Here is a 24197-nt window from a genome sequence, read left to right as displayed (position 1 = left end):
AGGTGTCAATAGGAAGTGTGTTCAATTAATTTGAGATAATAGTGAAGAAGGGGCTGCTCTTGTCGAAGAGCTGAAAGATAAAGTCAATGGCACAGTCAATAACAATAAGGTTGTGGGCTTTAATGAACAATGTTAATTTGAACACAATCAAATGGATTTCAGCTTAGCTGATTATCAACCTTGGACTTGTATCTGACTGAGGTTGTAGGGGGGTTGATAATACAGGCGGAAGACGAACGAAGGGGCATGTTGATCTTTATCAGATCATTTAGAAGGCTTTCTAAAGTAAAAGTGAGTTTGTCTTTTAGTAGTTTTGATAGAGTTAAACAGATAGCACTGCAGTTAAATAACATGTGTTACTAAAGTTCTGTGTTTAAGAGGAGATAATTCATTTGGAACCTACTATAATATTAGAGTAATTCATTTCACAATAAATAAAAATGAACAACAATATGAGGCAAGCTATGTATATTTGATGGTCCCTATGTTTCAACGGAGCATTGACATGCACCCACCCAGGTCCCAGAGGAGGCGTTCTGGTCCACTTTATCCCATCCTGGGGAGGCTTGTCCTCATAACACAGACAGCAGGACCTGCTCCTCTTTCTCTCCTTGATCCCATTCTGTCAGCAGCTCTGAGGACACCTCTGTAAACAGATGATCCCAGTTCCAACCCATGTCCTCCTGAGACAGAGAGAGAGAGAGAGAGAGAGAGAGAGAGAGAGAGAGAGAGAGAGAGAGAGAGAGAGAGAGAGAGAGAGAGAGAGAGAGAGAGAGAGAGAGAGAGAGAGAGAGAGAGAGAGAGAGAGAGAGAGAGAGAGAGACAGAGACAGAGACAGAGACAGAGACAGAGACAGAGACAGAGAGAGAGAGAGAGAGAGAGAGAGAGAGAGAGAGAGAGAGAGAGAGAGAGAGAGAGAGAGAGAGAGAGAGAGAGAGAGAGAGAGAGAGAGAGAGAGAGAGAGACAGAGACAGAGACAGAGACAGAGACAGAGACAGAGACAGAGAGATAATATGGGAAAAGAAAGAGATGAAAATGGGGAGGAAGAAAATATATAGGGTAATAAAGATGAGGGGAAAAAAAAAGAGAGATGAGGGAAGTGTGAGAGAAAAGAGGGGTAAATAAGAAACAGAGAGAGAGGAAGGGACCAGAGGGGGAGAAGGAGCGCAAGGCAAGGGAAGGTGAGAGAAAGAGAGTAGAGCTTGTTAATGCACACATCATAAATCTTGATTACCTGGGAGACAACCTCCCCTGGTGCTTCAGGAACATCTGGACACCCCCTCACAGGGTACACAGTGCCTATATTTACAAAAAACTCCCTCACCTCCTGCTCTGGAGCTAAAACCTTGGTGAGGAGCTTCAAGTCAATCTCACCGTCCTAGCGAGAGGCAGAGACCTTATGAGAACACCATGAGCTTGCAGAAACACACTCCACAGACAGAGGTCATTTATATTGGATGCATCCTAAAAGGACCTCCTTAAGGAAGAGAGAGGACTGGGTAATCTCTTACAGAGTAAAAATAAATGAGCCGTTGAAACCTGGCTGTGTGTGTGTTTTCCCATATGAGATGTCTTACCAGGATCTGGAAGGCAGAGTACTTCATGAGGTCATTGTCCAGATCTCTGTATGTTATTACCTTGTTCACCTGGATGCTGGGGAGAAGGACAACCACTTTGTAAACAAAAATCCCATAATAAATGTAGCTACCAGTGGAGGCTCCTCAGAGGAGGAAGGGGAGGACCATCCTCCTCAGTGAATTTCATAAAAATAAAAATAGTAAAACATTACAAAAGTTATCATTTTTAGATAAAACTAAATTAAATATATTCACGTCACCAAATAATTGATTAAAACACACTGTTTTGCAATGAAGGTCAACACTAGCCTCAATAGCACTTTGTAGGGTAGCACCATGGTGTAGCCGGAGGACAGCTCGTTTCCGTCCTCCTCCGGGTACATTGACTTCAATACAAAACCTAGGAGGCTCGTGGTTCTCAACACCTTCCATAGACTTACAACTGACATGTTGTCCACCCAATCAAAGGATCAGAGAATGAATTTAGTACTGAAAGCATAAGCATAATACAGATAGCTAGCACTGCAGTGCATATCTGAATTTGTCCAATAGAAACTCTTGTTTGCAACTGTTGGACTAAAGATTACACTCTAGATCAGCTACAGTGAGGGAAAAAAGTATTTGATCCCCTGCTGATTTTGTACGTTTGCCCACTGACAAAGACATGATCAGTCTATAATTTTAATGGTAGGTTTATTTGAACAGTGAGAGAAAGAATAACAACAAAAAAATCCAGAGAAACGCATGTCAAAAATGTTATAAATTGATTTGCATTTTAATGAGGGAAATAAGTATTTGACCCCTCTGCAAAACATGACTTAGTACTTGGTGGCAAAACCCTTGTTGGCAATCACAGAGGTCAGATGTTTCTTGTAGTTGGCCACCAGGTTTGCACAAATCTCAGGAGGGATTTTGTCCCATTCCTGCAGATCTTCTCCAAGTCATTAAGGTTTCGAGGCTGACATTTGGCAACTCGAACATTCAGCTCCCTCCACAGATTTTCTATGGGATTAAGGTCTGGAGACTGGCTAGGCCACTCCAGGACCTTAATGTGCTTCTTCTTGAGCCACTCCTTTGTTGCCTTGGCCGTGTGTTTTGGGTCATTGTCATGCTGGAATATCCATCCACGACCAATTGTCAATGCCCTGGCTGAGGGAAGGAGGTTCCCACCCAACATTTGACGGTACATGGCCCCATCCATCGTCCCTTTGATGCAGTGAAGTTGTCCTGTCCCCTTAGCAGAAAAACACACCCAAAGCATAATGTTTCCACCTCCATGTTTGACGGTGGGGATGGTGTTCTTGGGGTCATAGACAGCATTCCTCCTCCAAACACGGCGAGTTGAGTTGATGCCAAAGAGCTCCATTTTGGTCTCATCTGACCACAACACTTTCACCCAGTTCTCCTCTGAATCATTCAGATGTTCATTGGCAAACTTCAGACAGGCCTGTATATGTGCTTTCTTGAGCAGGGGGACCTTGCGGGCACTGCAGGATTTCAGTCCCTCATGGCGTAGTGCGTTACCAATTGTTTTCTTGGTGACTATGGTCCCAGCTGCCTTGAGATCATTGACAAGATCCTCCCGTGTGGTTCTGGGCTGATTCCTCACCGTTCTCATGATCATTAGAACTCCACGAGGTGAGATCTTGCATGGAGCCCCAGGCCGAGGGAGATTGACAGTTCTTTTGTGTTTCTTCCATTTGCGAATAATCACACCAACTCTTGTCACCTTCTCACCAAGCTGCTTGGCGATGGTCTTGTAGCCCATTCCAGCCTTGTGTAGGTCTACAATCTTGTCCCAGACATCCTTGGAGAGCTCTTTGGTCTTGGCCATGGTGGAGAGTTTGGAACCTGATTGATTGATTGCTTCTGTGGACAGGTGTCTTTTATACAGGTAACAAGCTGAGATTAGGAGCACTCCCTTTAAGAGTGTGCTCCTAATCTCAGCTCGTTACCTGTATAAAAGACACCTGGGAGCCAGAAATCTTTCTGATTGAGAGGGGGTCAAGTACTTATTTCCCTCATTAAAATGCAAATCAATTTATGACATTTTTGACATGCGTTTTTCTGGATTTTTTTGTTGTTATTCTGTCTCTCACTGTTCAAATAAACCTACCATTAAAATTGTAGACTGATCATTTCTTTGTCAGTGGGCAAACGTACAAAATCAGCAGGGGATCAAATACTTTTTTCCCTCACTGTAGATGCAGGCAAGATTTTGCAAGGCGGTATTGAATGTGTCAATGTCTGTCACCTTGATTACTCAAGTTGTAGCAACCTCATGATGGGTACAGGGAAAATTTGAGTATCATGTAGTAGCCTAAACCTATCGATGTTACATTGAACTAGGTGAATGGAATATGAATGACAGTCATCCAATATGCAGTAATAGAAATAAGGCCATGCTCATTAAAAAAAGGATTGTCCTCCCTCATCTCAAACAGCACCGACCATCACTGGTAGCTACTATACCAAACATGTACTTGTTGGCATGCTTTTCCTCACTAGCCTGATTAGTGCATGTCTATTGAAATACAGTAAAGTATTCACTACCTGCATCAGTAAGGTATCACCAGACCAAACTAGAAGCTGTATCATAGTACAATACAACTTACAAGTATCACTCTGTGAGACAGATAGCTTCTCAGAACTTTGAGGTAATGCACACAGGGCACAGAGAGTTCATTAAAGAACAGAGAGATCAGGAGATGGGCGCCAAGTGGTAACCACCTCAAATTGAAACCCAGCTGCTTATCTGTAGTTGGAATTAAGAGGGGGGCTCTGAAAGTGGCCAGGGCCTAGCAGTGCATGCCAGTCCTACTTACTGCACATTACACGCTACATTGCCCCCGCAATGAGTTCAATGCGGATATTATCTCGCACAGAGAGCAGGTCCCAGCCTAATAACCTCCGCCGCTGTCATAGCAGCGCTACATAGCGGACACATGTCGGCGTGTCTCTCACTGCCCTGTAAATCAAAGGGCCCTGTTAGTAAGGGCCTCGCTAACAGCCGCGCATAAATCACATCTCAACTGTTATTTCTGCATAATGGCCCAATATGCCAAGACACCTTCAATACCATGAGAGGAGGCAAAGTAACAGTCAGTCACCATGTAAGACCAGCGCATTCTTATATTTTACTCTCCTTGATGTTAAGATGTAGGACAGGTACTGCACATGGCTCTGAGGATGGGTCAGTAACCCTCCAGAGGTATGGTGAATCTGGTAATATATGAACATCTGAACAGCTGTCAGGTCACTTATAACAGAGTTCTGCAGTCAGAGACAGAATTTGTGAGAGGGTGTGCAGGTGTGTCTGTATTCACTTAAGTGCAAGACTGACCAAAAGGATGCACTTCATCAACCATGAAAATGGAGTGATGGTATGCCATCTAACAGTGAGAGTAACTGGAGTCAACTAAAGTAGAGCGTGAGATGTTTTTACAGTACCTTGGAGGAGCAGCAACTTGCATGGTAAGGTCTTCCTCTTGTTCTTCATCAAGGTCTGGGATCACTGGTATATCTAAAACACAACATACATCCAGGACATATCAATATCTCATCAATGTCACCCTCTCCATTATTTAGTAATTCAATCTCAACACCTAAAGTGTTAACTGCGATGCAATAGTGGTCAACCACATTAAAAACTGGACATGGATTACAGAAACACTCATTTCAAAGATACAGTCTTCTTTGTGTTTGGTATGACAGTTTGTGTGTGTGTTTGTATGTGTGTGTGTGCGTGTAAGTGTGAGTGTCTGGGAGTAAATTGGCACCTGATTCGTCCTCTCCCTCTCTCTCTCCCTACATCCTCCGTAGAGCTGCCCTGTCACAATAGCCAGGCGGCCATGAATATTCAGGAGACCAGGCGGCAGCTCTTCCTGCTGCGAGAGGGGCGCTGGCCAGGGGCTCCCCGGAAAGAACCCCCCGCTACCCCAGCATTTTGGCCCTGTCAGCGCCACCCACCCCCAGGACCCGTGGTGGCCGGCAGGCCGACCTCAGTGTCCACTCTGCCACTCGGACCGGGGCGGCATCAAGCCATGTGCAAGAGTATTTGCTGGCGGGCCCATCTGTGTGGGGTCGGAAGTCACGGTGCGGCCTGGCAGGGGCTGCGGTGCCAGGAGCCACTAGCCCGCTGCTCAAACAGTGGGAACCCGCTTTAATTGGCAAAACGCAACAGGACAGAGGATGGCTCAGCTCCCAAGAAGGACGGGCAAACTTTCACAGCACATTTCAGATGGACTTTTGTTAGAGTGGGAGAAGGGGAGGTGAGCAAGACAGACAGACTGTGATGAATATTAAAATGTTGAAGCCACTAAATGTACCTGTACAATTAATATGAAATTAATACATTCATTATGCCATGTTATAAACAAACACAACAAAATAGAAATAGATGAACTACAAGTATATTACATCATCTGAGGGAAAGTAGGTCTCCACTACTGACACAACTGAAACCGATCAATTCATACTTTTGCAATGACACTCTTAAAAATAAAGGTTCCAGTCGGAACCAAATAAGGTTCTTCAGAGCGATGCCATAGGGGAACCATTTTAGGTTCTCTGAAGAACCTTAAATGGGATGGTTCTTTGAAGAACCACACACACTCAACACCTTACTTTATGCAAATATTTATTTGCATATTTCCCAGGGTTCCTTTTGAGTGAATTTTAGAGTTACCAGTACCACCCATGACTGTGTTTGCTGGTGACAGAGACATTGTTTTTGCATTCATTCATTTTCAGTCCTGTGACCTTTAAGTGAGATCCTAAGTGAATGTGTATATTTCATAAGGCCTTATTTTAAGCACCTAGTTTTACCTTAATAAAGTGGCCTGAAACTCTATTAACACCAACACTGGGGTTATTTTACACCACTGAGAGTTAATTTAACTCTTTACAGAGTTAATTTAACACCTGAATCAACACTAGAAATGTTACACTGAAAAATTAACACTAGTTAAAACTGGCCAATTTGCTGTGTGCTATGAAAGAGACACATCTGCAGGCATCCATACATTTCAAGAAACGTTTAAAATTCTGAAGAACCGTAGATGACACGTCAAGAACCCCTGATTTAACTCAAATGTTCTTTATCGGGCAAGAGTTCTCCAAGGAACCTTAAGAGCAGAGGAAGAACCATTTAAGAACCTTTTTCAGTGTAGAGTTTTGCCTGTCAACATTAAAGTCACAGACATCTACCTAGTCCTTGTTGCCATGTAACAACTTTAAAGGAACACAAAAGCAGAGACAGAACAACCCACGTGCCCTAAGAGGATATGTCTTTTTTCAATACTGGTTTTGTTTGAAGGCAGTTGAAAAGGTGAGGACTATATGGTATACAACTATGAACAGAAATCAGCGGGTTAGAATAACTTATTCAGCAGGTTAGGATAATGAATGTAGCAGGAGAATTAGGTTAAGGTTAGGACAATGGTTAGGTTTAGGGTTAGTTAAAATGCTTCAATGTTGACGATTTATACGCACTTCCATCCGTAGCTGTATACCATCTAGCCATAACTGTTGAACAGTGTAGCTACATTTCCTTCTGACTTCTTCCAGACAGACAGTGTGCTAGGTGTCAGTGAATAGGCCGGGAGAAACAGGGGAGCGGTAGGGAGGGAGCAATAGAGGAGCTAAAGAGGCACAATCAAATATTTGTACATCTGTGTCACTATTCCTTCAAAATATTTTTTTGAAAACACACTGGTGGTTGCAAAATAAAGATGCTCTGAGATGTTTAGTCTCTAATATTCTCATATAACTGTATAAGCAAATATTTCAGCAATGACAAAAGAAAAATACTAAAAAAGGAAGTTATTTGTGTTCATAGAATAAGCTAAATGAGAAAAAGGATTAAGGTTCTGAAGGATTCTTCAGTTGAAGGAAACAGGAAAAAACCTGGTCAAATTCCATCCACTTTGCACAGATAACAACCCTCATCATCAGTTGATAACTCATTCCTTTCTCTTAAAAAAAAAAAGAATTTAAAAAGATGCCACACTCGTTTAGCCGCTGACAAGATTCATCTGTGTTTCTGATATCCAAATAAAGGCAGGCCGGCTATTTCATATTCATGAGGCCCCGGTGACACTTTGTCCTCTCATTTACAAAGCACAGCAGAATCCGTCCCCCCCGGACCCCCAATCAAATGTAATGGTCTTAGGGCAATGACATCAAAAAGCTTCGCCGTCCAGCTCTTTGCAAATAGCTTCCTGGGTTGTTTCCCCCCCCACCCCATCTCGGCCAATAATGCACTATCAACACTATTTTATGAGAGTTCAACGTGAAGCAGTGAGGGGTAGGTTCTCTATATGCAAACTCTATTATTAAGTGAAAAAAGGAACAACATTTTTAAATGAGCTTCAAATTCAACCTATTACTGGAGGTCAAGAGGGGTTTAATAGGAGCTGCAAACAAGCTAGAGTTTTTCTGAAGGAAAGGGCAATTCCATCAGAAGGAGCTGTCTGTTCCCAGCACTGCTGGCACACATTACCTGATACATTTCCTCCCTTCCACATACCAGCCTGGACATCTATCAAGGTTGCTTTGTCTAGCGGCGACTGGGCCAAGCGTATCCTTATTACACGGTCATGGCGAGTTTCCTCGCTGAAGCATGTAAATATCAAAAGGGGATCATTTGCTGTGAATGTAGACATCCTCCCGGCAGGCACGCCTCAGTCAGCGACTTTGGGGAAACGTCCCCACATCACCAGGCAGGCAGGGCTGTTATAATCTAAGCAGCGAGTCAGTGGGATGATTACCTAGGCACAGGACACATTTCAAAGGCTTATGGGACAATATTCAGCAGATCACTGAGAGCGAGAGAGAGAGAGAGAGAGAGAGGGGGGAGAAAGAGAAAGAGAGAGAGAGAGGAGAGAGAGAGAGAGAGAGAGAGAGAGAGCGAGAGAAACAGATTTAGAACAGATGAGTGTGTTTGTAATGGCAGTTCTTTGTAATGTGACTGGCAGGGGACTGAACGCCAGCCGAGGGGAAGAGGGGGACAAGGGGGTAGGGTCTAGCCCTCGCTCTCTCTGCTTCTAGCCAGTGGACATAAGGGATAGGGTAGGGGACATAATCAAGATCGGAGGGGCTATCTCACTAACCCTCAGCACTGCAATTTCCACTGCCCCTGCCTCCGGCACTGTATTAAGAGGTCTCCCTCCACTGAGGAATAATCTTTCCAGCTGCATTTACTGGGTAAGAACCATACCACTGGGGTCTCCACACAACTGACCCTTTCAGCCACTGTGTGTGTGAGCATGTGTGTGTGTGTGTGTGTGTGTGTGTGTGTGTGTGTGTGTGTGTGTGTGTGTGTGTGTGTGTGTGTGTGTGTGTGTGTGTTATCGCAACTTAAAAGCAGTGTCAAAAACAGGATGTATGTTTACGGCCATTTGTTAAAATCAAAATAATAAAAAACAGAAGACAAATGAAAAAGGCTTTGTAAAAACAAAGTGGCCATAAAACTAAAAGAGGATATACACTGAGTATACAAAACATTAAAAACACCTGCTCTTTCCATGACATAGACTGAACAGTTGAATCCAGGTGAAAGCTATGATCCCTTGATGTCAATTGTTAAATCCACTTCACTCAGTGTAGATGAAGGGGAGGAGACAGGTTAAATAAGGATTTTTTGTGTGCCCTTCAGAGGGTAAATGGGCAAGACAAAAGATTTAAGTGCCTTTGAACGGGGTATGGCAGTAGGTGTCAGGCGCACCAGTTTGTGTCAAGAACTGCAACACTGCTGGGTTTTTCATGCTCAACAGTTTCCCATGTAAATCAAGAATGGTCCACCACCCAAAGGCCATCCAGCCAACTTGACACAACTGTGGGAAGCATTGGAGTCAATATGGGCCAGCATCCCAGTGGAATGCTTTCGAAACCTTGTAGTCCATGCCCCAATGAATTGACGCTGTTCTGAGGGCAAAAGTGTGTGGTTAGGAAGATGTTCCTAATGTTTGGTATACTCAATGTACAATGTTTACATTATTTTGTCAATCTAATTCCAGTAATGTAGTTCATGACATCAAACCTATAACAATCTAGAAGATGAAACATTTTGATTAGTATTTTAAGCATCTAAATGCACAGAAAATAAAAGGGCTATGGTGGGTATATGTGTTTCATTTATTTAGCGACGTGTGAGAGTAGTAACTACAGCCGCAAACACACTGCTTCTGTTCCTCATCAATATGTCAGCTTAATACCTCAGAGACAACCTCCTTATACAATGCCAGCCAGCCTGGCCATTGTCATTGGTATGTATTTAACTCCTCCGTGTTTTAACAGGGAATCAGCACTCCTATCTTTGCTAAGGCAATTTCACCCTTATTTCCCCTGCTGCTTTGCTCTGAAAAATTTAACAATTATCGCAGGCTGTGCTTTGCTGAAATGTCCCCCCTCTATCCTGACATTGTTTGTGATGCGGAGAGCCGGACCCTGAGGTGACCGCTGGATCCGTGCTCTGCAGCACCTGCCCCGGTGTGTGTGTGAAAAGCTCAATGGGGAGAGCCACTTAAATCCTGCCACACTTCAGCCAATGAATAGGATAATTAATTGAGTGAATACTGTATTTGAGGTCTGTTATGGACTTTGTGTAATGTAATTGAATGGGGGGGATTACCAGTGATCCCCCAGCTCTAACCTTATTAAATGAACATATTCACCTGTGACTTTAATCTATAAACGATTCTGTGCTCTGGTTAGTTATGTGGTGTCTCACAGTAGGTGGTCTAAACAGAGTTCTTACGGAGGATTCCTCAATAGCACTGAGAAGAAATATGTAGGGAGTGTCAGAGAAAGCGATGAGAGGCTATTTATATGCTCTATTTCCAGTGGATGAATGTGCTGCAGAGGGACTGGAGGACTCAGCTCTGCTCGCCAGAAGAGAAGCGGGACTGGGATGCAAGGGTGCTCTCACCTCCTTCATCATCCTAGCCCTGGGGGGGGTTTGTGGTCGCAAGAGTCGACTGCAGAAACAGGAAGTGGGAAAGTATGAATTATTGAAGGCATTCAGTGGTGAGGTCATCAGAGAGAGACAGACTTGGATTGGGCTGTTGTGCTTTGATGATGGGCCTGTTTCTGTGGGATGAGCGAGGCTCTAGATCAGCCTGATAGGAGGCTTGCCCTGCCTCTGTCTGTCTGCTGCAGGCTGACTGGGACTGTGTCTACAATACACCAGCAGACACAGCCAAAAGGCTCCGCAGCCACAGCAGCATCAGTGGGACTGCCTGCCTGACTGTCTCTGTGAGCAGCCCAGGGCTTCAGCTACCTCAACAGTATCCCTCCAAGAATCAGGGATTTTTCTGCCATTGAAATCCTTGGGCGGGTCACCTAAGAATTTTTTCGGGTTGCCTAAATCCAAACAGTGTAAAAAAAATGTTTTAATGGAAAAACACTTAAAAAAGATAATGGACCTATATTTTTTTATATAAAATAATCTTTGAGAACTAACAATCACCTAAATAAAAGCTAGACAGTCAGGGAGAATTTAAAATTCCAAAAACAATGAATTTAGCAGTATAGATTTAGTTATTATGTTTGAGCAAAATAACAAAGCATTAGCCATTGCAAAATGCATTCCATGTCTCTCAGCTCCATGGAGAAATTTGTCGAATTGCAGGAAATTGGCATAACATTTCAGAAATTCTGTCACGCCCACCACCGAAGCCCCTTTCTGATCCAGAAAAAAACCCAGAGAATGAATCAAAACTAACATAGCGGGGGCAGTAAATAACTGTTACTGAGATGTGCTGGTGGCGAAAAGAGCATAGATCAAGGGACTATTTTGCAGTGCTGCCTGTGTTTCTTTCAAAGCCCATTTCTCAACACTGCTATTTAAGGAAGGGGCTCCAGCCATGATGAGTAAAACACACCATGTTCTCTAGTCTCCTTCCATGTCACTACTGTCTACTCAAGGCCTAGTATGAAAGTTGGAAACATGGAAAAACTCAAATTACAGGCTAACTTGTCTCCCAACAACAATAAAAGTGATGACAACTCAGTCACGCAGGCTTTTAATCATGTTAAGTGATTGTTCTTGGGAGGCGAGGATTAGTTGCAACCAAGGACAATCTCAAAGTACAGCAATTTCCACATCAGAGCATCGGGTATAAACAAACATTTAAATTGGCCCAATTTTGCGCCTGTGTTTTTTTTTACAAAATAGTTATTTCATTTCATCAACAACTGAGGGAAAAAAATCTGAGTGAAAAGACGAGACTGAGAAAACGTACTCTTCCACGTCCTCCACCATGGCAGGTCTTCTTCCAGACCTAATGAACAAAAAAGATAATGGTTAGACTTTGCAACAAAGGAATACAGAGAAAATACTTTTGTGCCACAGGAATAAAATAACTAGAATCCATTCAATTTTTACAAACAAAACAATTACCAATTCTGTTATTGAACAGTTCTATTTCTATTTGTAAGATCCATCTTTAAAAACCAGTGCTGGTTTCTTATGTAGGCTAGTTGTTCTGTCTGATTTGAGCCTCATAGGGCCTAGGTCAGGGGTACTCAAGTACTGTTTGAGAAGGTCCGGTCACACAAATTACCCAATGGATTTTGTCATTTATCTGCGTAGTAACAAAACCCCACCTCGCAACCCATGCAATCCCAAACTGTTCACACCCCTCTTGTTGGCAGAGGAAACATTTAACAGTTGTAATTCTCATTTCCTGCAATTGTACACATTTGTGTGTTCTAATGATACCAGGGGTAGAAAATATATATATAAAGAAATCTGGCCCGAGGTCGACCTATTGAGTATGAGGAGCCTAGGTTGTGTTCTCTGTTGTCCGTCTCTCTATCTGATCCCTCAGCTTCCTCCTCTACTGGACCACAGGGCTATTTTCAGACCCTGCACCCCACGCCACGCCCTACACACACTGACCAAATCACTGTCTTTTCACACATTCTCACCTCAACACACTATTCTTAGCATAACACTGTTTCACACCAGAGAACAGGGGGAGATAATATTAAACAAAACAGGGCTACTGTTAAATAAACTAATGTTAACCACAAGCAGCATTAGAAAGGCAAATCAAGTATTACATTCTTTACATTTTAGACCAAAACAGTCTGGGTATGTTTGGGTGTGAAGACAACTTCATACAAAGTTACATTAGATATGAGTGTTTCTGGGATTCTTTTGGGGAGGAGATGCATGTCACCTTCTACAGGTTCTCCTGGTTGAGGAGTGCCCCCTACTGGTTTAAAAGAAAACACATACTGTCATTTTCTCTGGACTGAAAAAACATTGTATGGCAAGTCAATGTTGCCCTACAAATATGTTTCTTATTATTTTTCATTAGTGTGTATCAATAACCTGAATAATAAATATAAATTACATTTAGTATGCTTATAAATGGTACTTTATGAATGATCCATTCACTCATCTCTGGAGGCTCTGGAGTCTGCCATGATGGTCAGTGAAACAGATCAGAGAGGGCAGGGCTGAGGGAGCCCACCTTGCTGCCCTTGGACTATGTCCTGTCCTGTGTGCCTGGCACTGGGGGCGGGGCTGGTGACGCTTAAGACACATTACAGGGCCCTTGATTAAGACTCATGTAGGCTGAAGCGATAGACATGGTAAAACTGTCTGGGAAAAGTTGTTAGGGATAAAATATATTGTGACAACCCGGCTTCAAAGGTTCATCAATAAACTGACAGATCATTTAGTGTCAATTAGGAGTGATAGATCGACAAATCCTGGGATTTCTGTGCTGGGATTAGTGGGAGGAGGGCGGCAGTGATTGAGCATGAGGGGTGACATTGAAGGGAAAAGTCCTTGCCGGTTCCAGGGGGGACCATTACTTACTTTGTTTCAGAGAGGATCAATGCACGTGAGAAACCCTTAACACCTCCTGTATTCCAATCTCTCTGAACGCAGGAATCAAGACGAGTTACACTAAAGCAAGGAAGCGACACCCTGACCTTCCCAGAGTGAGAAAGATATATTGAGTTTTCTGTTCTCTTTACATGCACTATCGGCACAGAAAACCATGCAAATAAACCCAATTGAATCGGCTTGTTCACTTCAATGTATGGATTTATGCATCTCCCCGGCTCTCCTCCCCACAGAGACTGGAGTAGAGTGGTAGATGGAGCCATCTGGAAGAGTGGAGAGCCAGTTCCACAGTCTGACTACAGTCACACTGACAGCACATAGGGAGACGTACAGTAATGTAAATGTCTTATTTTGGGGGGAAATTATTTTCTTCCAGACATTCCATCTGTCTGTGGTATGAAATATTCATACATTCATTGTACAGAGATTTTAATGAATTCACAACGGCATGTGTGCCTTTAAAGGCGAGCGTGCGTTGGTTAGACAGCCATCGTAAGAGGTGATAAAGTGGCCTAACCCCTGTGATGAAGTGGATAGCTGACTAACAGTGCCCTCCTGTGGCTGACACATTAACCATGTCAATTACCTGATCCCGCTCAGATGAAGATGAATGTGGAGTTCACTGCTCAGAGAGGCTCCCTGGAATGTTGTTGATTCAGAGCAAAAAGTGTAAAGAATTTGCATTGATAAATAGCCTATTCTCTGTCTACAGCATTAGTAACAAAATAATGCATTTTGGAGACTGTAAGGTGGAGTTACCTAGAGGCTGGAGATACAGTTTATAGAGAGAAGGAGATACTCACTTGGCTGATCCAGAAGTCTCTTCAGCCCAGCCGCCCTGCCTGCGGGCTGGTTTATGAGGGGGTCCCAGAGGTGAGAGAGATCATTAATGACAGGCATAACAATGGTCTGACAAGACAACTCCTTTAAACAATTAAATTCTACACTTATGTTGAAAACATAAAGGAGGAGGAAAATTTGAATTTGAGTCCAAAATAGCAAGGGTGTTGTGGCATGTCATGAGAAAATAATACTTTATATCAAGCTTAATCAGAAAAAAAAGTAAAAGCATGCAGCCATGCACAAACATACTTCCAAAACTGAGCAGACCTAATACGTTTTGAGATGAGTCAACAGGAGGCTCTCTGATGTTTCAAAACACAAACCAATCATGGAACTGAATTTGTGAGGTGTAGGCTACAACAAAACAAGTAATGCTTAGTATCCCATATAACTGGGGAAAGACTACTTTATCCATTCTTCTCTTCAGTGTTCTGGTAATCTATGTTTGCTGCACTATACCATCCTACAGATGGCTGCACATTTCTGGCAATGAATGACATTGCTTCTCACTTAGTCCACTTACAAAATACTTAGGAATGGCATGCACAACATATTGCCCTCTATACGCAAACAATTGTGTTGTTTATTATGGTTTTAACTACTGTCCAATCACAGAGCCTGAACATATGGAGCAGAGTGTGGGAACTGCGACACAGAGGACTGCCCGGGGGCTGCGAGTCTGACCTAAAATAGCTTCACAGGAAAGAATGACCCTCTCCCTCTCATTCTTCGATTCTGAAAATAGTACTGAAAATAGTCAATTGAGTTTGGATTGTGGTCCTGAGACCGGAGCCCGGGGAGTCAGGGACCAGCACTTGAATGAAATAATTCCTCAGAGCACACAAAGGGTGGGCAGCAGACAAATTAATTTGGGAAAAAAGCACAATATTCTCATTACCAAATTGGGTCTGCAAAAGACACAGTGGCCAGGAGGAACTTCTTTGTTGCGACATGAAAGAGGAAATAATTTTTCATGGCTGGTTCCTTCACCAAACCCATTTATAAATGTGAATATCAGCATCTAGAGGGGGGGTGGAGCCTACTGGTGTTAAGCTGGACAAGTAATTTCATGCAATTAGTAAAAAATGGGATTTCAACAAGAACAAGGGAGGCTAAATTAATAACAAATGTGGTAGCTCATCGATACTGTCACGCCCTGGCTCTGGGACTCTGTTATGTTGAGCCAGGGTGTGTTGTTTCTATGTGTTTTGTTTCTAGGTTCTTTATCTAGTTATTTGTTTCTATGTTGGCCGGTGTGGTTCTCAATCAGAGGCAACGTGAATCAGCTGTTGCTTGTTGTCTCTGATTGGGAACCATACTTAGGCAGCCTGTTTGGCCACAGTGTTTGTGGGATCTTGTTCCGTGTATGGTTAGTGTTTGTAACCAAGGACGTCACGTTATCGTTTTGTTCTCTAATAAATAAGTATGTTCACTCATCACGCTGCGCATTGGTCCACTTCCTCCAGCGATCGTGACAGATACTGTTAAATTCCTCAGGGTAAAACCCGCTTTTACAGTCTGCTACCAAGAAAAATGCTCAGAAGACTATGTAATTAGGAATTAGGAGGGTAAATACTGATGACAAAGACCATACAAAAAACAAGTGTTCTTTGAACACATACAGTGGGGAAAAAAAGTATTTAGTCAGCCACCAATTGTGCAAGTTCTCCCACTTAAAAAGATGAGAGGCCTGTAATTTTCATCATAGGTACACGTCAACTATGACAGACAAAATGAGAAGAGAAAATCCAGAAAATCACATTGTAGGATTTTTAATGAATTTATTTGCAAATTATGGTGGAAAATAAGTATTTGGTCAATAACAAAAGTTTCTTAATACTTTGTTATATACCCTTTGTTGGCAATGACACAGGTCAAACGTTTTCTGTAAGTCTTCACAAGGTTTTCACACAATGTTGCTGGTATTTTGGCCCATTCCTCCATGCAGATCTCCTCTAGAGCAGTGATGTTTTGGGGCTGTCGCTGGGCAACACGGACTTTCAACTCCCTCCAAAGATGTTCTATGGGGTTGAGATCTGGAGACTGGCTAGGCCACTCCAGGACCTTGAAATGCTTCTTACGAAGCCACTCCTTCGTTGCCCGGACGGTGTGTTTGGGATCATTGTCATGCTGAAAGACCCAGCCACGTTTCATCTTCAATGCCCTTGCTGATGGAAGGAGGTTTTCACTCAAAATCTCACGATACGTGGCCCCATTCATTCTTTCCTTTACACGGATCAGTCGTCCTGGTCCCTTTGCAGAAAAACAGCCCCAAAGCATGATGTTTCCACCCCCATGCTTCACAATAGGTATGGTGTTCTTTGGATGCAACTCAGCATTCTTTGTCCTCCAAACACGACGAGTTGAGTTTTTACCAAAAAGTTCTATTTTGGTTTCATCTGACCATATGACATTCTCCCAATCCTCTTCTGGATCATCCAAATGCACTCTAGCAAACTTCAGATGGGCCTGGACATGTACTGGCTTAAGCAGGGGGGACACGTCTTGCACTGCAGGATTTGAGTCCCTGGCGGCGTAGTGTGCTACTGATGGTAGGCTTTGTTACTTTGGTCCCAGCTCTCTGCAGGTCATTCACTAGGTCCCCCCGTGTGGTTCTGGGATTTTTGCTCACCGTTCTTGTGATCATTTTGACCCCCACAGGGTGAGATCTTGCGTGGAGCCCCAGATCGAGGGAGATTATCAGTGGTCTTGTATGTCTTCCATTTCCTAATAATTGCTCCCACAGTTGATTTCTTCAAACCAAGCTGCTTACCTATTGCAGATTCAGTCTTCCCAGCCTGGTGCAGGTCTACAATTTTGTTTCTGGTGTCCTTTGACAGCTCTTTGGTCTTGGCCATAGTGGAGTTTGGAGTGTGACTGTTTGAGGTTGTGGACAGGTGTCTTTTATACTGATAACAAGTTCAAACAGGTGCCATTAATACAGGTAACGAGTGGAGGACAGAGGAGCCTCTTAAAGAAGAAGTTACAGGTCTGTGAGAGCCAGAAATCTTGCTTGTTTGTAGGTGACCAAATACTTATTTTCCACCATAATTTGCAAATAAATTCATAAAAAATCCTACAATGTGATTTTCTGGAGAAAAAAAATCTCAATTTGTCTGTCATAATTGACGTGTACCTATGATGAAAATTACAGGCCTCTCTCATCTTTTTAAGTGGGAGAACTTGCACAATTGGTGGCTGACTAAATACTTTTTTCCCCCACTGTAGCCTAGAAAATAAAATAAAATAATAAAGCCATTAACATACCAATGACTTAATGAATTTTTTTCATCCTCACCCAAAGAGGGAGGTTCATTGAAAACGTCATGGCATTTTTAGCTACTTCACAGTGGAGGCTCCTCAAAGGAGGAATGGGAGGACCATCCTCCTAGGTGAATTTAATAAAAAATAAAAATATTGAAACATAAAAAAAGTTATCCTTTTTAGATAAAACAATACTAAATATATTCACATGTGCCCAAATAATTGATTAAAACACACTGTTTTGCAATGATGGTCTACAGTAGCCCCAACAGCACTCTGTAGGATAGCACCATGGTGTAGCCGAAGGACAGCTAGTATCCGTCTTCCTCTGGGTAGATTGACTTCAATACTAAACCATGGTCCTCACCCCCTTCCATAGACTTACACAGTAATTATGACAACTTCCGGAGGACATCCTCCAACCTATCAGAGCTCTTGCAGCATGAACTGACATGTTGTCCACCTAATCAAAGGATCAGAGAATGAATATAGTACTGAAAGCATAAGCTACAGCTAGCTAGCACTGCAGTGCATAAAAAGGGGTGAGTAGTTGACTCAAAGAGAGAGAAAGACAATAGTTGAACAGTTTTTAACACATTTATTTATTTAATGCAGCTTGCTAGTTTAGCCTACTCAAACACCCGGCTCAAACAGAGAGGGATGCTATATTAGCTAGCTGGCTATGGCTATCCAACACTGGAACTCTTCCAAGTCAAGGTAAGCTTTTGGTTTTATTAATTTATTGCCACCGCGGCCCGCCGGTGTAACTGCTAAACTGCTTGCTGACTGTACTACATGATTGTAGCAGGTTTACTAACCTAACGCATTAGTTCTAGTAGCTATGTTGACTATACACGTGTCTCCTGAGTGGCGCAGTGGTCTAAGGCAGTGCTAACTGTGCCACTAGAGATCCTGGTTCGAATCCAGGCTCTGTCGCAGCCGGCCGCGACCGGGAGACTCATGGGCGGCGCACAATTGGCCCAGCGTCGTCCAGGGTAGGGGAGGGAATGGCCGGCAGGGATGTAGCTCAGTTGATAGAGCATGGCGTTTGCAACCCCAGGGTTGTGGGTTCGATTCCCACGGGGGGCCAGTATAAAAAATAAATAATGTATTCACTAACTGTAAGTCGCTCTGGATAAGAGCGTCTGCTAAATGACTAAAATGTAAAATGTAAAAATGACTAGCTATGACATTAGCTAATATGGTGGCAATGGTGTAGGCTGTGTGTAGCGGTTATATGATATGAAGGTTTGGTTTGGAAAGGTTTTTTCACCTGGTCACAAACAGCTGATGTGTTGTGCACTGAAGTCCACAAGCTAAGGGAGAAGATGAGAGAAGGAATTCTACAACGAGCAAAATTATCATGCTGTTTGTATGTGGCTGCTATGAAAGTGAACTGTGTTTGCTTGTGATCAGGAGTGTATTCATTCTGCCGATTCTGTTGAAAAACCTTTCTTAAATGGAAGCAAACGGAACGAAACAGGGATAAACATACCTGAATTTGTCCAATAGAAATGCTCTCATTTGCAACTTTTGGACTAATGATTACACCCTAGATCAGCTAGATGTAGGCAAGAGTGTGCAAGGTCTGTCACCTTGATTACTCAACATTTTCTCTCGACCTGTGCACCTACAATGTCAACTTTCACTCATAGGCTAGGTTGTCGCAATCTCATGTTAGGTATAGGAAAAATTTGAGTATCATGTAGTAGCCTAAATCTATTGATGTTACATTGAGCTAGGTGAATGGAATATGAATGACAGTGTTCCAATATGCTGTAATAGAAATAAGGCCATGCTCATAAAAACAATTATCGTCCTTCCTCATCTTAAACATTCCACAAGACTGTATGACCATATATGAACTTTACATGGTGGCAGTGGGGTGTATTTAGGCAATAATGTCATCATAGTGAAGGGTTAGGCTACATATTTTCTATTTTAGACTTTTCTGAATGTCCAAGCAGTAGACCCTTGTGGTTGTCAAACTCAGACTAACAGCCCAAGAATGCAGTTCAGCCTTTGTTTAAAAGGATGTCAAGAATGTGACCAATCAGTGGGTATTTATAGAAAAAGCAGACCAGGGCTGATAAATAAATCTACTAAGTCGCACGCCACCGGGAAAAAAATGCATTTAATGTGCACGGCAGGTCACTAGGGGCGCGAGAATCCTGATTCTACATTAGGGAAGTTGGCCTAATTTGGGAAGATTACTGCAAAAGCATCGCTGGAATTCCTGGCCAGGGAATTTTGGGTGGCTTACAGTTTGCCACTTCTAGGGACAAGCAAGACCTCCATACCATGAATGCCAATGCTTTGGAAAAAAGTGGTTGACATTGTCATATGTCGTTTCCAATTTGACTTTGAAAGCAATTATGCCTGTAATCACTTTATGTGTGTCTGTGGGAGAGGAGTGTCCAGGAGCAAGGGCAGGTATGAATCAGCATGGTTCAATACAGTAGAGCAGTAGACCTTTAGCCTCTCCCCACACAGCACTGAAAATCTGACTAACTAAAAACGATCCTCTCTCTTCATACCAGGGGAAGTTATAGAATGGGCAATGTTGTACCAAAGCAAATAGCATAGGCCCATTTCAAAATTAACACCTAGACCCTGCTCCTTCGGTTTGATATCTGAAGAAAATGGGTAGGTGTGCTTTGCCTAAAAAAATGTCATTCGAGACCACTAGGTACGTAAGACAACTTTTAAGTAAAAGAAAGTGCATTATCCACTTCAAACACATTTTACATAAAAGTAGCAGCATCCAAAGGAACTACTGTACTGTAATATCCCTACATCTATAAAGCAGAATAGAGCAGTGCATCCCTTGAATACAACATGATGTAACTTTATACCACAATGTGAGGTATTCAGAACAGAAGTGACAGCTGAGTTGGTATATAAAATGTCTACATTCAAATCATATGTTATGTGTATGGATTTGAGTATGTAGTCTACTGTACACTATGACGGTATACTGTATGTTATTGGGGTATAAAGTTACTCTGCAGGGTTTGAAAAGGAATACTGCCAAGACATGCCATATCATTACTTAAGTGTCCTCATACAATACCGCTTCCTCTTCCTTGGTTCATGCATAATACATTATTCACATGCATTCAGGTTGAGTGTATGCAGTGAAGTTAATGGCCATGACAAGTAATATATGATATTTGGTTTTAGGTACATACAAATTCATTACAAGCTGCACTGATAATCAATCACAAATCATAGCTACCTCTCCCATCGATGTAGAAGAAGAGGATTTCCTGACGTGTCGAGGCTCCTCCAGAGATGGTTGCTCTGCAGCCTGTTGAGCCCGTTGACCCAACTTTGCAACCTGAAAATCATATTTCAAGTCGATTCAAATGATCTTAAAATGACACGAACATGGTTGTAAACTCTCAAGCATTAGCTAGGAAATGACTTTTTTAGATACAATTGCTGGCTTTATGGTAGCCCAAGAATGTACTCTTAAGGAGTGTATGCGAATAGTCCATCTTGCCTAATCGTGAATCGATTCTCAATTGCGATGCGGTTCTAGAAACATAAAGCCCTTTACTTTCAGTGGCAGGTATCCTAGCGGTTAAGAGGGTTGGGCCAGTAACCAGAAGGTTGCTGGTTCGAATCCCCTAGGTGCTAAAATCTGTCAATGTGGCCTTAAGCATGGCACTTAACCCTAATTGTAAGTCGCTCTGGATAAGCACATCTGCTAAATAAAAGAACATTTAAAATGTCTTTCACATCAAAATAATGTTTTAACTGGCAACACAGTTGCAGCCAACAGTATTTTTCAGTTACAACACGTTTCTGGCAGTCTTATTCTGTTACAAGGAGCATGCTAGCCTTTGATTATGACTCTCAGTTCCATTCCATTACACATAAAAGTCATTGGACGAAGGCATCTTCTTTAGTGGGGAGCTCGGTCTGAACATTAACACGCATCGCTTGAGTTATGGTTTTGGAAGCATAAGGACCTTATCTTTCATATGGGGGAGAAATAATTTTCAAAAAACAAAAAGTTAAATTGATACACATCTTTATAGGGTTAGGGTTTCCACACTGCCATATTTCCATGTTACAGCGCTTGTTTACAGAAAACAGAGTGGACTACCTGTGCTAATTAGCTATCTGAAGACAGACACCACAAAGGTGTTGTCACTGAAAAATACTGTCGGCTGCAACTGTATTTAAACCGGTTAAAACAGTGTACCGTAAGTGTGTATTTTGCATTTGTGACATTATTATGATGTGATATGAAAGGTATAGAGGGATTTATGTTTCTAAACGGCAATTGAGAATCATTTCACGTTTAGATGGAGTATTTGGCTGTTTTGGCTTCCAGAGTCAATTCGCCTTTTAAACAGAACATGTAAGGTCCTTGGACTAAGGAGTACAGTAACATTAGCCTACTTTAGTCATATAGGAACATGTTAGATCATTAGCACAGGTGGTAACCTCTGTCTTCCATAAACACACGCTGTAACATGAATATATGGCCGTGTGGGAACACACTAACCCTAACTGTCTTGTTTTGTATGCTTTGTACAAAATAATAAACTGCAGGACGACAGGATATTTATAAACGTAGCTCTTTATTAACTAGCTATAACTGGCATGTTCATGTGTCTCCGGCCATGATCATCTTTAGAATGACCTTACCACCTGGGTGGTCTTAACCAATCATAGCACAGTATGATATGACAGTAGAATGCATCCAATTACAATTCAGTATGCAGACACATATGAATATTACATCCCCCTTCTTTAAAAAAAAGAAAAATACGTAGAACAACAAAGCGTTTATTTTGAATACATGCTCTGTAGTTTGAACTCGAGGTAAGTAACCATTTAAACTGCACCAACTGCATCAACATAACAGACTGAAACAATGATTCAGCATACTGTTATTTTTAGAACAAATATTTCTCAGCAACTCAGCTTTTCACTGTAGCATTGACATCTCAACATATCAAACAAATATAATACCAAAGCATTTCAAGTTAACTTTTCAATAACAAGTTTACAGTCCGGAACTCTTTTAGGGCAGCGATCCGCCTACACCATTTTACATTTCACAGGTCTAGGACAGCTCTAGGCTTGACCTCTCTTCCTGACCTTGTGTGATATGAAGCTGAGTATGCTTCTGTGTCAGTCAACAGTTCTTGTGGTGTTGCAGGTCAGTATGGTGTATGTTGTGTTGTGTGTGTGTTTAGTCCATCCCGCTTCTCACACCATGTCTTGTTTTGTATGCTTTGTACAAAATAATAAAATGCAGGACGACAGGATATTTATAAACGTAGCTCTTTATTCATGTGTCTCCGGCCATGATCATCTTTAGAATGACCTTACCACCTGGGTGGTCTTAACCAATCATAGCACAGTATGATATGACAGTAGAATGCATCCAATTACAATTCAGTATGCTGACACATATGAGTATTACACTAACCATAATAAAGGTGTGTATCAATGTAACCTTTTTTTTGTGTGAAAATTATTTATCGCTGATATGAAAGATAAGGTCCTTATGCTTCCAAAACCGTACCGGCGCAAGCGATGCGTGTTCACGTTCAGATCAATCGTCAGGGCTCTTAACTAAATTTAGCCGGGAAGAAGATAGCTACTGTACCTTCTTCAGCGCTAAAGGTAGTTAGCTAGCGTCTGACTATGAATGGGGTAAGGTTAGCTTTATGGTAGTTAATTTATTATGCTTATTAATACTAGCTAGCTAGCTGCCTGGAAAAGCCAACATAAGCCTGGACAACAGAGAGATCGCAAGAAAGTTCAAGGTTTGCCATGTCATCCCAAACATTGCTAGCTACTTCTGTAAATACTCTGTATGCATACAAGTTGAAAGCGTAAATCACTCACATTCTTTACAACTCCACTGTCTCTGATGTTTAAGATTATCATCCATTTTTCCTTGCGTTGACAGATGTAGCTTGCAACTTCCTGGAGACCCGGAGCGTCACACAGCAACCATCTCCATGGTGACACCAATTAGGGGGCGTGGTGTTTGGTCCATGCTCGAGATGCATAGCGGTCTGGTAGAAGAACAACTGGCCTTAAACGTAGATATTACAAAAATACATTCATCATCATCAATTTAGCCAAGGCTGTCACAGTCATGTAAAGAGCCTGTATTAACTCTGTTATTATTAGCCTTACATGCCCTGTAGTCAAGGTTTGGTATAGCTCATTTGAGTTTATGGCAAATAAACTGCAGAGTTTATTTTTGTTAGTCAATGGGTAGTTGGGTGCATGCCAGCAACTGGACTGGAGGTCCAGTATTGTTTACTAGGATATTGCCAGTAGATGTTGATTCAAGCCCATTGGAACTGGCCATATATAGAGATGCTGATATGGAACCTCACACTGGAACTACACCAAATATTTCATACCAGTACGTTCATGTCATTCATGACCTGAAACATCATGCTACATCTCGATCAATTTTAGTGGTAGAGATTACTGAAATTATATTGTATAAATCATTGGAGAAACAACTTTAACAAAATTGAAGGACATAGGCACTTGTTGGACATATGCCTAAATGCCGCCTCAGACGCAATAACTCAAACTATCAGCATACAGGCTAATACAGGCTTATCAGAATCACCTTTATTCGCAAAGTACATTTACACATA

At 42.2% G+C, this 24197-nt stretch overlaps 1 pseudogene; it reads right to left on the bottom strand.

Moving 5' to 3' along the window:
- Positions 1 to 492: 492 nt before the first annotated feature.
- LOC121538802 lies at positions 493 to 23467 on the bottom strand (annotated as a pseudogene).
- Positions 23468 to 24197: the final 730 nt, after the last annotated feature.

Source organism: Coregonus clupeaformis, chromosome 25, assembly GCF_020615455.1.
Source record: "Coregonus clupeaformis isolate EN_2021a chromosome 25, ASM2061545v1, whole genome shotgun sequence".
NCBI lineage: Eukaryota > Metazoa > Chordata > Actinopteri > Salmoniformes > Salmonidae > Coregonus > Coregonus clupeaformis.
The sequence above is the reverse complement of the archived record's forward strand: the minus strand, read 5'-3'. Positions and strand labels throughout refer to the sequence as shown.